The following is a 15,655-nucleotide window of genomic DNA, read 5'->3' as shown; positions in this document are numbered from 1 at the left end:
TAAAGATAATAAGAACAAAGCTTAATGTCTATGTGTAACATAAAGATTATTGTTTAACTGGTTCTGCTTATGGGTGGCACCAACCCCTCTTGTATACATGGAAGATACCCAGGAAAACAAAGTAACTCCACAAGATGGCCCAAGCCATCACCTGAAATACCATCTCCAGCTAATGACAAAAGAATATGTTGGTGGGGGGGCAGTTATGGGAGGTTACCAGGCAAAGCATAGATAACTGAGGGGATGGTTGTTACGCAGACTTAAATATTGCTTTCTCCATTGATAGGTGTTCCTAGAGATTTAGTCATCCTCCTTTTCCTGGTACAGAGGGGAAGACACCCTTACAAATGGATATTTCCCTTATAAACATAAACTTCCCTTACACAAGGATAAATTCTACCTGTTTTTCAGAGATTTTCCTGTTTCTACTGTTTCTTAAAAATAATGAGCTCAAGATAATCCTTATGCCAAAGAGGCGTATTTTGGGGTGGCATTTTATGCTCCCCTTCACAAGTCAACTGGCTTAAAAAGTGTCCCCCTCTTTAGGATCATTTCTTATTGATTTATTTGATTCTAAATAGTTTGGTTCATGGGGACTCTGGCTCAGGAGCTCCCCACAAACCTTAGGAACACTTTTACTGTAAATAATAATAATCTCCCTGGTCAGTTGCATTCTCTCAAGTATTTTAAACACCTTTATGCAGCCATCAGCCAGCCAACAAATTGTCTCCCTCTGACTGGAACACAAAAAAGATCCATGGAACGAAGTCAATTTCAGGGTTATGAACCTGACATCATTTCCTTCAACATATATACTGAGACCCAAAGAGGTGATGGTAACCAAGAATAACTCGCAACACCATCTTTGATCAAACCTCTTGCTTGGCCAGAGGTTGATCAAAACGGGGCAACTGTCAAATTGATCTCACATTAACCTTTCCTTGACACCACTGATCCTGGAAAACTGCACCAGCAAAATGAAATGAAACGTTTAGATTTCATGTTCTTGTAAACTTTCCATCTGCCTAGAAGTCAGACCATCTAGGTAAGCAACCCAAGCCAAGGAACATGGGTGATTGTGGGTGAACCCCTGCCAATCAGATGTTTTTATTCCTCTTTTTCCTTGTTCCCTATTCTTTATTCTCTAAAAGCTTCCTGCCTTCTGTCCCACCTTGCAATTCTCCCAACTCTTGAGAGTAGAGACTGCCTGCTTCATGAAGTGTTAAATAAAGTTTGTTTGTATCACCTAAATTGTCTTCTTTAATCATTTTGACATAGCACATATAAAGTATTTAAAAATATTGGATTATCTATGCCGGGTCTTCCTAGATGCAGAGCCAGGATGATTCAGCTGTCATAATCACTAGAGCAATTATTTTAAATATAGATATTTAGGCTTAAATAGATCTACTGAGTCAAAATTGTGAGGATATGGAGCCTGCGATTTATATTAAATAAAAATCCCTCAGGATGTTTCTAATGATCAGCTTAGATTGGGGACCAGTAGTATATAATGACGAATATGAAAGGAAAATGAGAAGACATCCCGTAGCCCAGCATCTTGGTCAGTGTTTCCAAATTTACCTTCTTTCCGTTGACTCTCCTAAAATGATATCCATAAATCAAAATTGAAAGCAAAGAGATTACTGACATCGTTGCTATGTATCATGCCTTCTGTTTGAGAATGTTTCTGGGTTCTCGTTGATGTTTGGCAGTCTTGCCGGCACATCCTAAATTAAATAGGATAGCTGCTTCTCCTAGCAGGGCATTGCAATGACTCCAGCTAAGAATTGATCCAGTAACAAACAACCTAATTTATGATGGTATAAAAAGCCTCAGCCTCAGAGTATCTATAATTAGAAAGAACCCAACTGAGATTGAAGTGTGCTAAAATGAATATTCTCCTTTGCTTTCTTTACACACTGCATACACACACACACACACACACACACACATTTCTCCTATTTTCATAGATTCTAGTGGCCAGAATACTCAGTAAGAAATCATTTGGTCTGTCATGTGGGCTTTTAGGCTTTTTGAATGAATAATATAGACTGAAACTGTGATAACCTTAAGGGATGAAGATGCCCCCACAGCCCTCGAAAGCTTAGAGGAGCTCAAGGAAAGAGAAAATAGAGTCCTTTATAAAGACTTTTCATGGTCCTGTCCATACTCTAGCATATTTCTAAACCATAAAATGGACTCAGTAATAGGTGTCCACCCTCTACCCCTGCTCCCCGAGTCACCTAGCCCTCGCTCTTGAATTAGGTAGGGTTAGCTTAGCTATGCATGACACAAACCTCCACACACCAATGATTTAAACACAATAGAAACTTATTTCTCTTCCACAGAAACAAATTCCAGAGGCAAGCAGTCCAAGGCGGGCATGATGAGGACACCGTTGTCAGGGACTCTGACTCCTTTCTGTTGCTCTGCTATTGTCAAAATGAGGCTTTTCTTGAACCGGCCTTGATTGCCTAGTGGTTAAAGTTCGGTGCTCGCTGCTTTGGCAGCTCAGGTTCACTTCCTGGTCTTGGAACCACACCACTCGTCTGCCAGTAGTCGTGCAGTGGCAGCGGCTCACATAGAAGAACTAGAAGGACTTACAACTAGGATATACAGCCATGTACTGGGGCTTTGGGGAGGGGAAAAAAAATGAGGCTTTTCTCTCATGCTCTAAGTAGGCGGCTTGAGTTCCAGGAAGCAGGTCGACAATGCGGCCAGCAGGAAGAAGTGGGAGAACTGAGCCATACCTGTTTGCAAAGAAAGCTGGGAAATGTCATCTTTATTCCATTTGGCCATGAGGTTAGCTAAAATCCTGGGTTCTATTACTAAGGAATACCTGGAGAATAGATAATGGGGGGACAAATCATTGTTTTGAGCCCATCTCTTTACAGGCAACCATTGTTACCAGTTTCTTGTATATCCTTCAAGAGATATTCTATATAAATACACAAGCACATATATGCCCATATACACGCTCCTTCTTCCTTTTTTAAACAACCAGAAGACTACAAATTACACTTTACTGTTTCTTGTTTGTTTGTTTCTTGATTGTTTTTCTGTATCAAATGTTTTTAGGAGATCATTCCGTATCTGTTGATACAGAATCTTTTCTCTTTTTAATGGCTGAGGAGTTTCCCATTAAAGTGATTCACCATAGCTAAAATCATGCTAATGGCATTTAATTTTGTTTTGGCTTTTTCCTCCTATAAATATGCTACAATCATTCTAAGTTTGCTCACATGTGTAAACAAATCTGTAGAATATATTCCTAGAAAAGGAATTGCTGGGTCTAAATTTTGATAGCTATTATCAAGTTGCCTCCAAAGCATTTGTTCCGTATTATACTTCCTCAAAAAATGTGTAATAATGTCTATTTCCTAACATTCTTGCCTGTAAAGTGTGCTATAAATCTGCCTCTCCACCTGTAAGTGAAAAATATTGCTGTACCATTTTATGTGCAATTATCTTTTCATTCATTTTAAAAGTTATTTGTATTTTTTGTTTTGTGAACGCTCTTCATATTACTTGATCATTTTCTATTGGAATGTAGATTTTTTCTTTTACTGATTTGATCTTTCTGTGTATTAACAAAATTAGCCTCTTTCTGTCTAATGTGCTGCAAGTATCTTTCCTTGATTTGTTCCTTGACTTTCAACATAGTTTATGGCATTTTTTCATGCTGAAATATTTAATTCACGTTTTAAATATATCAATAGGCTTGTTAATACCCTCTAGATTTTGTTTCCTGCTTAGAAAGGTCTTACCTACTCTACTATTAGAAAAACTTTTTCCCATATTTTCTTCTAGTACATTTATAATTTCATTTTTTAGGTTTAATTCTTTTCTATCTGGAATTTATTTTGTTATAAAAATGATGAAGGAATCCAGTTTTACTCTTTGCCAGATTGTTAACCAGTTGTACTGTACTATTATTATTTATTGAATAACCTTTTTCACACTGAATTAAAATGCCACCTTTATCATATTTTAAATTCTCATATGTATCTCAATCTATTTCTGGGCTCTTCATTCTGTTCCATTGATTAGTCTATTAAGGCACCACTATCAAACTGTTTTAACTACTTGTAGATTTATAATGTCTTTCCATATACAATATAAGGGCTAATTTACCTTTGTTATTTATCTTTTTCAGAATTTTCCTAGCTATTTTTGCTTGCTTATTTTTCCAATAAAATTTAGAATCCACTTGTTTAGTGCAAGAAAAAAGACCTGTTGACATTTATGGATAATTTAATAGAATATGATGTCTTTATAGTATAGACATTTTCCTGCCAAATAGTGTACATTGCTACATTGTTTGTATAACTTTTTTCTGAAGGTAATTATTGACTTTTTTTTCTGTGTACGTTTTGTTAGTTCTTCCCAAACACTCTAAGAGCTGTATAAAATATGTCTCAACACTATTTTTGCTAGAGTTAATGCTTCATACTACCTGTAAATTCCGTTTCTTCCTGGCTTAGGCCCTTGCACCTATTGGCTCTTGCTTTTCAAGCCTAAAGCACACCTGTATTCCTGGGACTTTAATTTGCTGTCCTCTGCTGAGTGCCCGTGACGTCCCTTGTCCCCAGGTCCTGTGCCTTGCTCTCTCTTGCTTTATTCCCTTGATTTGGAGACACACATGCTCCAGGAGTTTATTGGGAAAGCATTCCTAAGAGAGGAAATATGTTGAGATCTCACAGTTCTGAAAATCTCAATATTCTACCTTTACATTTGATGTCCATTTATAGTTTGCCTGGATATGGAATTCTAGGTGGGAAATGATTTTCTTTCAGAATTTTGAAGGTTTTGTTCCATTGTCCTAGTTTAGTGCCATTCTGATTTCTAGACTGTTCTATTTAATACATTCTTTGTTTCTTTCTGAAAGTATTGAAGACTTTTTATTTATTCTTGGCATTTTTAAATTTCACAGTGATGTGCTGTAGTTCTTTTTCACTTATTGCACCACACACTTGTTGGGTCTTCCAACCTGGTTACTTAAGACCTTCAGCTCCAGGAAATGTTCTAATGCTCTTTCGTTGATACTTTACTCTATTTTTTCTGTTCTCTGTGGAACTCCTATTAATCAGATGTTTAAGCTCCTGAAACAATCATCTAATTTCTATATAATTTATATCTTATTGTCATCTCTCTGACTTTTTAAATTCTATCTTTTGGTGTGGCTCATTGACTCTATCTTCTAAAGGGGAGACATTGAAGTCTAAGAGACTTGAGCATCTGCAGGAAATAAACAACAAAAAAGGAGATATTGAAGACACAGGAAAGAGACAAGGAAATTGATAGAACAGGTTCTTGATGGAGTTAGGAAGGAATGGGATCTTCAGATGGGTTCACTAGTTTTGCTTAAGATGAGGGAAAAACTTCATTTTCAGAGTTGCTGAGATTCTGCACCCAAATTGCAACCTGTGGGTTTTTTTCCCTACATCACCAAGCAATTCTTGGACACCAACTGGGTGAACTACAATTCAACTCAATTCTGACACTATCTACCAGGGGGTAGCGTCAGATCCCACAGGTTAAAGGCTCAGTCCTTTAAGACTGCCTACTTCCATCCCCACTTCAGAAGTCTCAGGGAGTGGGAGACAGAGGCAGGAAAGAAGAGGGAGCCATGAATGAGCACATTATCAGGATTCTGAGGTCCAATTCCTCAGGAACCTTTTTGAACCAGTCTCTCAGGACCTAGAAGTATACAATTTGGTGGGTCCTCAAAAAGTTAAACTTAGAATTACCATCTGACCAACATTTCCACTTGTAGGTATATACCCCAAAGAACTAAAAAACAGGGACTCCAACAGATACTTGCACGCATGATCATAGCAGCATTATTCACAACAGCCAGAAGGTGTAAACAACATAAATGTCCATCAACAGATGAATGGATAAACGAAATGCAGTTTATACAATAGAATACTATACTTCAAATTTGCTAACAGACTAGATTTGAAATGTTCTCACCACAGAAAAGCAATGACAATTTTGTGATGTGATGGAGATGTTAGCCAACACTATGGTGGCAATCATATTGCAATATAGAAATGTACCAAATCAACACATTGTTTGCCTTAAACTTACACAATGTTATATGTCAATTATATCTCAATTAAAAAAAGAAGCAAAAATTATTCAAACTGAAATTAAAAAAAAGAATGAAATTCTGGTATATGCTGCAACATGGATGAACCTTGAAACATTATGCTAGGTGAAATAAACCACAAACAAAAAGACAAATATTAAATGATTCCACTTATACAGGTACCTAGAATAGGCCAGTTCATAGAAACAGAAAAAATAGAGGTTCCCGGGGTCTAAGGGGAGGGGAGAATGGGAAGTTATTGGGTTATGCGTACAGAGTTTTATGTTAGGGATGATGAAAAAGTTCTGGAAATGGATAGTGGTGATGGTTGCACAACAGTTTAAATGTACTTAATGCCACTGAATTGTACACTTAAAAATGGTCAAAATGGCAAATGTATGTTATGCATATTTTATCACACACACAAAAAAGAAGTATACAAAATAACTCCCAGATTTGTCCATTCAAAGGCCGCAGTTGGTGGGTTGGGGCATTTATCCATCAGCTCTTATTCCCCATTGGTTGAGTGTTTCTCATAAGGGCGTTCAGTCACTTGTCCTTCTGGGTGGCTCTTGTTTGCAAGGCACAGTGGGCTCCCTTGAGAAGTCCCCAGGGCAGAGTAGAGAAAGACCACAGGCATGCTCTTTTGGTGGGGCATCATCAGCATGAGTCTGAGTTTGTGTGGAATCATCTACCACAGCTGTGGCTGAAGCAGAGATGGACCAAGAGGATGCGACACGGGGCCTCCAAAGGTCTCTGGCATGAGTATGTGTTCTTTCAGACAATTCTCCCATGCATTTACAAATATACAAATAAGGCTATCTATTTATATCTATGCCTACAAACATTTTTATATATTGATATTTTTATTGTTGCAAATATGAAACCATGCTATTCATGTTGTTTATGACTTGCTTTTCTCATAGACATATTTCCAACTTAGTACTTAAAGATGCACCTGAATCTGTTTAACCGCTGCAGAGCAGTCCACTGTATGGAGGTGCCATAATTTTTTCAATCCACTGCAACTGTGCTCTGACATTCATCAATAATGAAATGACTCTTGCCAATGTCACCAATAATCTTCATATTTTTAAATCCAATGAGTCCTTTTTCAGTTCTTTTCTTATATGGCTCTCCCTTGCTGTCATCTTCTTGGATGTGTTTTCTTTGATGTTTGTATTATGATGGGTATATTTTTTGCTTCAAGTCACACCTATTTCAGATGTGATTTAAAAAGGATTAGCAAATGTGATGATAGATTCAGAGTCAAATCGTGATATAAGGTAGAACAGGGTTTGTTTTTCTTGTCCTTTTTTTTTTTAATGTTTTTCCAAGCTGTTTGCTCCTGAATTTTCTGTAAGCAGGAAAAAAACTCTCAAAAATGTTTGACTTGATGTTTGAAGAAGATATCTGTTAATTATAGTTTGTGGGCATATGCAACAAAATAACACACATGTGGATTACAGCATTCTCTACTCTTTGCTGACACTGAGTGAAATAGGCTATTATTAGTTGAGAATTATGTGGGCAGGATATAGATGGAGGGATTTTAACAATTAAGTGAAAAGACATCTTTTTCTCCTTTCAATGCCAGTACATTTTATTGTCTTTCCCAAACAGGTCTTATTTAATTGAAATCATTTTGGGAGATTTAGGTGTGTTTACATTGAGCTTTTATTAACCTTTTTAATTTGGGGTTGCCACATGGGACTAAGATTACAAAGTATAAGGTTTATATTGGTTGGAATGAAAAAAGCATAGAGGTGAAAAACCCAGTCTCAGCCATCCTGGACATCTTAGCTCCAGCTGCTATAACAAAATACCAAAGACTGGGGGGCTTAAACAACGCACATTTATTTCTCACAGTTCTGTAGGCTGGGAAATCTGAGATCAAGGTGCCAACATGGTTGGGTTTTGCTAAGGGCCCTCTTCTGGGCTTGCAGACAGCCACCTTCCTGTTATAGCCTTGCATGGTGCAGAGAGGAGGTTCTGGCGTCTCTTTATCTTCTTATAAGGGCACTAATCCCATCACGGGAGTTCCACCCTCAGGACTTCATCCAAACCTCCTAAAGGCCCTACCTCCTAATATCATCACATTGGGGGTTAAGACTTCGATATATGAATTTAGGGGGGACACAAACATTCAGACCATAACACTGGGTTATGTGTTTTGCCACTTAGTACCTGTATGACCTTGGTCATGACACTTAACCTTAGTTTTCTCATTTGTAAAATGAGAGTCATATTTCATAATCTCATACAGCTCCCGTGAGGATGAAATGGGATAACATTTCCAGTGTTTGATGAAGCGCCTTTTGTTCAGATAGGTGTTATTAGGACTCTTCTATGAGTACGAAGTGTCAGTTACTCTTTATAACCTTTCTGTATGATGGTGATCAGTTGTGTTGGAAAAGGAGGCTCTCAGTCGGACACAATAAAATATGAAACTATTAATTGTGCCCGCAAGGACCCTACTCGAAGAGATGATTTGTCAGCGCTGAATCCATCTACACTTGCTGGATCCTGACGAGGTTTAGGGATGTACTGGGGATTCACAGAATACTAACTGACCAGCAGATAGGTCAAATTCATGGACTTTGTTTCATCAGCATCCCACTCTAACTCCCACAAGGAACTACCTCTAGAAGCCAGAGGCCTGATGCAAGAGCTTTTAACCTAGATCCCACTGCATCCCAGACTAGGAGGAACGGACTGGCTTCAGATGTACTCATGTAAACAACCTTTATCTGCAGAGAAGCCCAGAGTGTCCTCAGATTCTCAAAGCAGTGTTTGACTCAACAAACTTTAAGAGCCTGTGACCGTAAGGAATCTTCTAGTGTTGTTTTCTGTAGCATCCTCTTTATTTAAATTTCCTAAGCCCCATACTTTCTAATGAAAAGCTTGTAATTCCCTTCCCTAGGAAAAGATTAGATTCTACTGGGATACTCAAGATCTACAATTTGACAAATTAACATGTGTTTTTTTGTTTTTTAGAGGGAGTTTTTAATTAAGGCCAGAGAAAAACTATTTGTAAATTAGAAAATAATGAAGGAAAGAGAAGCTACAGTCATTTTCCCTAATTTTAATATTGCAGTATAACCAGAATGTCCCCGGCTCACCAGGCAGTGGTATAAAAGAGGTCACTGGAACATTAATAAGGCCTGACTTTAGCTTCCTCACGGCCCTTCCTGCCATATGTCAGGACCTCAGTTTGTCTCCAATTTTTTGGCAATTTCATGAGTGTCTCACTTGAGCTCAGGAATACGTCCACACATGTTCTGATTCTGTATCCTTGCTGAAGTCCATTGCTGCTAGCCATTGTATTGCAGTGCTTCAGCACAGCCACTGTGGCCAGGATCCCCAGTGGGAGTGCTGCTTCCTGGCATTCCTGCCTCACAGCTGCCCTGAGGTTCCTGCCAGGTGTCACCCTGTGCTCTGCAGAGATTGGGGACATACTCTTCTCTCTCAGTAGCAATTTGGCACCTAGTGCTATTGTGTGTGTAATGTCTTATAAATCTCTTATCATAATGCTTTAGCTTTCACTTATAACCCTTGCTTCTCTATGGGGAGGCCCTGAGAGTTGGGGTGGATAACAGCCACTTGTTAAATCCTTTTTTCCACATCGCTCTTTTCTCTGTTCTGGATGACCATGCAAAACCTCCCTGCCTTCTATGTCTGTGTGTGTGTGCGTGTATGTGTGAGGGGGAGGGGATAAATCCTGCATATTGAGTGATGTGTGCAAATAAATCTCTGGGGTTGGGGGTTGGAGGAAGTTACTAACATTTGCTCAGCTCAGATACTGTATTAACCTTTTAATATTAGTAATAATAAACCTTTTATATCAGTTAGAATGCTTTGGACTGCAAGTAACAGAATATTTTGTTTACAGTGTCTTAAACAGTAATGGCACTAATATCTTCTGCTCCACAATATGCTGTGGATAAGTGTCTAATGTAAGACTGTCTGTCTTATTTACTAGTGTATCCCCATAGCCTAGAACACCTGGCAATAGTAAGTGCCCAATAGACATTTGTCCAATGAACAAATGAATGTCTGTGCGTGTCTCCTGGCTTTTCTCCACAAGCACAAGATGGCTGCAGCTGCTCTAAGCATCATGTTCTCATAGTACGATGACCAAAGCAAGAATAAAGGATGCTGGAGGATAAATGACACTATCCACATGTATCTTTTCAAGAAAACCTCAGCTGCCTTCTTATGTTTCATTACCCAGAAATAGATTATAAGCCCACCCCTAGACCAATAACTATAAGAGAGATATGGGATTGTTGTGATTGATTTAAAAAAATTTTGATTCATCTGTTGAGTCTGAGCACTTTGCAGCCCAAACAAAATTGGTAGCAAGAATGAAGAGAATGTCTCTTGGGTTGCTAACCAACAGTGTCTTTGACACCCTTTCCAACATTCCCAAGCCCAGTTTTTGTATTTGTTCCATTTCCTTACTTACAGCACACTTTGGTCATTGGAATAAAATAATAAACCATGTCCTCATTTTTAAGATAGAAGTGGGCAGAGTACCTGGCCTGTATTATTTCAATGAAGAAAAAGCCCAGATTCTCATCATCCTTGGAACTAGAGTATAGCAAGGGCCTCCAAGTTGGGCTCCCTGCCTCCAGCCTCTTCCTGCTCCAATCCATCTGCCTCACAGCCAATAGAGTGATTTTGCAAATTCTAGACGTGATAGTTTAATTTTTCTACTTAAAAATTTCTCATAGCTCCCATCACCTCTCATGTATAAACTCCTTAGTGTCACAAACAATGCTCTTCACTGTCTTGACTCATCCTATCTGTCCAAATCATCCTCAGCTCCCTTTTCTTACCCACTCCAGCTTCACTTTGCCATGAAAGGGATTCTCATGCATCCATGCCTTTTACAATGGCGTTCCTTCTTTCTGGAGCATCTTCCTCACTTTGTCTGCCTGGTCACCTCCATTTTATGAGCATCCCTTGATAGCTCCAGGAGTCACAGATGCAAATATGTGTAGTTGTCAGGTGAATGAGTGAGGTGGGACGGGTATAAGGAAAAAAATTCTACTGATCATTGACCTCAGTGTCTTAGAAACAATAGGAAATTGTAGAGACTGTGGCAAACTGGAGAACACATGCTAAAAGGGGGCATTCAGTACTCAGCTTCAGCAAATTGTTGCCATGATGGAACATGGGCTCTTCATTTTCAAATAGTCTGACTACTCCAGAGAAGCCAGGAACCAGTATTCTATGTGAAATCTCCCAATTTTATACATTTAGAGTTTTAATTTTTCAAAATATTGTAGGCCCAAAACAAAAACAAGCCAGGTAGAGTGGGCCACCAGTTTTCCATCTCTGCCTTGGTCATGCCCTCCTCTGTGCAACCATAGTATTAGATGGCACCATAGGAAATTGCTGAATGGCAATTTCTTAAGTTTCAGTTTGCTACTTCAATCACGCTATCAGTGTAGCATATAATACATTGGAGAATGGTTATTTGAGAATAGCTTGAGCAGTTCCATAAACCTTGGGTGCAGGATGTCAGACTTTTTAATTTTTCTAAGTCAAATTAATTTTGGCTTGTCTTTCCAAAGTCTGCCCTAACCAATTATTATGACATACAATATAATTTATTTTTTTAGATCCTTCATCCCCTTCTCCTCCCTGTGCATCATACAAAAACCCCTAACTTGCTCAATCTACAGTGTGGGGCAAGGCCAGGGTGGGGGTTCCTGTGATGCCCCTGGTCCATTCAGAGGCTTTTTGCTGCAGGCACACACTCTCTGTCTGTCCCACTCAGCTCCTGGGACATGACTGTGGCTTCCAGGGACATGGCAGTCAGTAAGGAGTCTCTAGGCATCCACCCTTGGAGTGCTGCCTGTGAACAGAAAGCATGTCCCCACCACTGGTGGGAACACACCCTCTCTGCTTACAGCCTGGGAGAGTCTACTTCTTCCCAGAGTGGGGCTGCTCCCCACTCCTTCAAACTTCGGAGCACTTCCCTTCTCAAGCATCTAGAATTTTGCATCACTGAGCCTAGATTTTGAAAAGCAAAGATCTCTTACGAAGGCAGAGGAAGCTTAGCCCTTAACGGTCGAAACTGAGGTCCAACTTTTGAGCCTTGAGTCAAAAAAAATTACACAGTTTTAAATTTGCCTATTAAGTTATAACACAACACTAGAATATCAATAAATCACAAAAACCTCCCTGACTAGACCTTACATTGTGTAACTCACATACTTAGCCGGGTACCTGGCACATGGTAGGTGTCCAACAATTGATGGATGAATTGATCTAAACACACCAGGTTTATACTGAGAAAGAAAAGGATGGGGGGAATGGGTGGGAGAGAGAAAGGGAGTGGAGAAGGGGTTGGAGGAGGAAGGGCAGGAGGCAAGAAATGAATGATTATGAATGATTATTGAGGACCGACCATGTTTTGGCTCTTTGGCTCTTTATTGTTATTGCATTTAATCCCAATAAAAATAATCACAAGAGCATTTCATCCACATTTTACGGGGGAGGAACAGGAGGTTGAGTGAAAGGCTAAGTAATTTACCAAGATGGCTGCGTTTCTTAGCCGCTGAGCTGGGATTTAGACTGATACCCCTCTCAATCCCAAGTCAGACACCTGTACCACTCACCATCTGTCCAAATATTCCCAACTCATCTGCTGATGCTTGAGACTCCAGTTGAAGCTGCCTGCATTTGATGAATTTAAAATAATATAAAAATCCTCCTGTCTTGGGCAAAACCCCTTGGCCTGGGGTTACCACGGAGTGAAATGCAAGAAGCTGGACCAACTCTGAGAGACGATGCCCATGGTGGCCAGTCGTGACTGTGGCACAGCATGACTTCTACTTCGTCTCTGCAAGGAGAAGTCCAAATGCCCTCACTTAGCCAGTTCTGCGCATTCTAATGGCTCTGAACACGCTTTTCTAAAGGAAAGTGCCCCCCTACTACTCCCCAATAACCTTTTTCTGACAGGAGGCCTTTTACTAAGGCCAGTGGTTTTTCACTGTGGGCTCCTAAGGGGACTAACCGTTGCTGTCCGTGAGAAATTATACGTGATTATTCCTCTAATAGAGAAAGACTGCCTTGTGTCCCTAGAATGTAAAACTGAATGTTCCAGACAGACAAAAGCTCCTGGGGTTCCACACCACCCGAGGGGACAGTTTATTCCTTTCTTTTGTACCTTCTTTCTTTTCAATGCCTCGCTGATGTCTCTGTGTCTACAGAAACTCCTTTAAATTAAATTATTGCCTGTTCTAGCAAAAACAACTGTCTGTGTCTGAAAGTCTGATTAGTTTCAACCCAATGATGCTAGGATTTCTTTTCTGTGGTACACAGGTTACAATGTGAACCTAGATTAAGAGAGAATGAGTTGGCCCATTACTGGTGTATTACTAGAATGTCAATTCAATGGAACCTCCTCAAGCATCCCACACAACAAAGGACTTTTTGAATGCAGGCTTCTGAATCTGCATGTTTATAAGCTTGGGCTAGTTATGAGGGAGGTTAGCCAGAATTAATAAAACTCTGAATTATAGGTTAATATATGATAAAAAAGATTTGTTTTTTATTTGCCTCTAAGAAATAGAATTAATTCGGTCTAAAGTATTTCCAAGTCAACCTTCAGCTAAGTCTGCTTTTATATGTAGAAGCTATGCATTATTGGTTGTTAAAATCACTAATTTATACTTAAAATAATACCAAAATTTTTTTAAGTATAAGCAATTCTCTTAAGTCATTAATCTTGAATATGATATGAATTTAACATGATCAGAAATTTGTACAAATGTAAATCACAACTCAACCAGGCTGAATTGCTTGAAAATGTGAGAGAGTGCAAATGAGTAGAGCTTCGACAGATGACAGGAATAGCTACTATTTATCATGTGCTAGTGCTTTACCAACAGCATAATCCTAAAAGGCAATGATTATTATCCTAACTTTTCAGTTAAGTCATAGCATCTGAGGAGGTTAAACAACTGGCCAAAAGCCACACGGCTGGTAAGTCACAGACCCTGGGCTCAAGATGAGGTGGCTTGGTTGCAGACCTTTGTCCTAATGCCTAGTTTACACTGCTTTCATTTTAGCACTCAGAGAAATTTTAGAGTTGATCTAGTCTGGTGTTTCTCAACCTCAAGTTCCCCTTTAGGAAAAACAACTCATGTGGATTCAGTGTTGACATAAATTATTTTATTATCAGAAGCTTAAATATGTAAAAAATATGTTCCTTTTATACTCATATTTCTTTTCTTTCTTTCTTTCTTTTTTTTTTTTTTTGCTGAGGAAGATTAGCCCTGAGCTGACATCCATGCCAGTCTTCCTCTATTTTGTATGTGGGATGCCGCCTCAGCATGGCTGACAAGTGATGTAGGTCCACGCCGGGGATCCGGACCCACGAACCTGGGCCACTGAAGCAGAGTGTGCCGAACTTAACCACTAGTCCACGGGGCTGGCCCCCCCATATTGCTTACATTAGCATAAAGCGAAACTACATTACAAATTAAATACCAAGCAAGTTACAAAACTAATAAAATTTAAATTAGTATCATTAACATGACAGAAGATGCTGTTTTGCTAAAACTAAATTGCCCAGATTCGCTTTAAAAATATCAAAAGGTATCTACTAATCACTATTATAGGTAATCAGAGTCTGCAGCAATGGGATGTTCATATAAATGTAATGTTGAGAATGTTATTAATAATTTCAAGGTTAGTGAGAAATACTCAGATACCAATTTTAATGGAGTCATTTGTAACTCTTTAAATTACCTTATTTATTTGAGGACAATGGTTAGCATTCTGCCTTTTTGGAAATCTACATTAAAGAGTATCTAATCGAATTATCACTAGAATGTGAAACCGAAATTTTCTCATTATGTGTAAACTGACTTACAAAACTATTCTTGAACCAGTGCAAACTGGTGCGGATGGTACCCCAGGAAGCAGATTCGCTTGGGTTCAGCAAGTCTAAACTACTGCTGTGCTATGTGATGGTTCAATTCTCCATCTGCTTTCTCTTTTCAACATTTTATGTACTAACGAAGGATAGTGTTAGCTGTTATAACAGGCGAGTCCTGAATTTTCAATGGTTGAACCCAGTAAAAATTCACTTCTCATTCACATCACAGTCTGGTCAGGCAGCCTCCGTATTGTCTTTCATGGACCAGGTCTCCTTCCATTTTGTGACTCTACCTACGCTTAGTCCTCAGTGGCCTTTCTATTCAGCTGGCAGATGGGCAAAGCGCAAGGATTGTATGTGCTGAGAGGAGTGGGTGCTTATATGGGCCAGACCTGGAAAGGGCACACATATCTTCTGCCTTCATTTTATTGGCCAGAACTCAGTCACCCGGCCACACCCAAATGCAAGAGGGGCTAGGAAATGTAGTCCAGCTTTGTGCTAAAACAGGAAAAGGAAACAATAACTATATAGCAGAATCTTCCTTATTATGAAAAACCAGTATTTTTTTAGTGAACCAGAAGTTCTTATATGAACCAGATCATAAACACAAATACCAACATGGGTCCTGTAATGATGTAGCAGGGACCGGGTTTAAGTGG

At 39.2% G+C, this 15,655-nt stretch overlaps 1 protein-coding gene across 1 annotated transcript in view; it reads left to right on the top strand.

The window, feature by feature from the left end:
- GDA (guanine deaminase) overlaps positions 1 to 15,655 on the top strand; it is a 208,705-nt gene that overhangs the window by 68,155 nt on the left and 124,895 nt on the right. The window lies entirely within an intron of this gene.

Source organism: Ceratotherium simum, chromosome 20 (genome assembly GCF_057802395.1).
Source record: "Ceratotherium simum simum isolate JZ-2026a chromosome 20, ASM5780239v1, whole genome shotgun sequence".
Lineage (NCBI taxonomy): Eukaryota > Metazoa > Chordata > Mammalia > Perissodactyla > Rhinocerotidae > Ceratotherium > Ceratotherium simum.
Note: the sequence above shows the minus strand (reverse complement) of the source record. Positions and strands in the feature narration are given on the sequence as shown.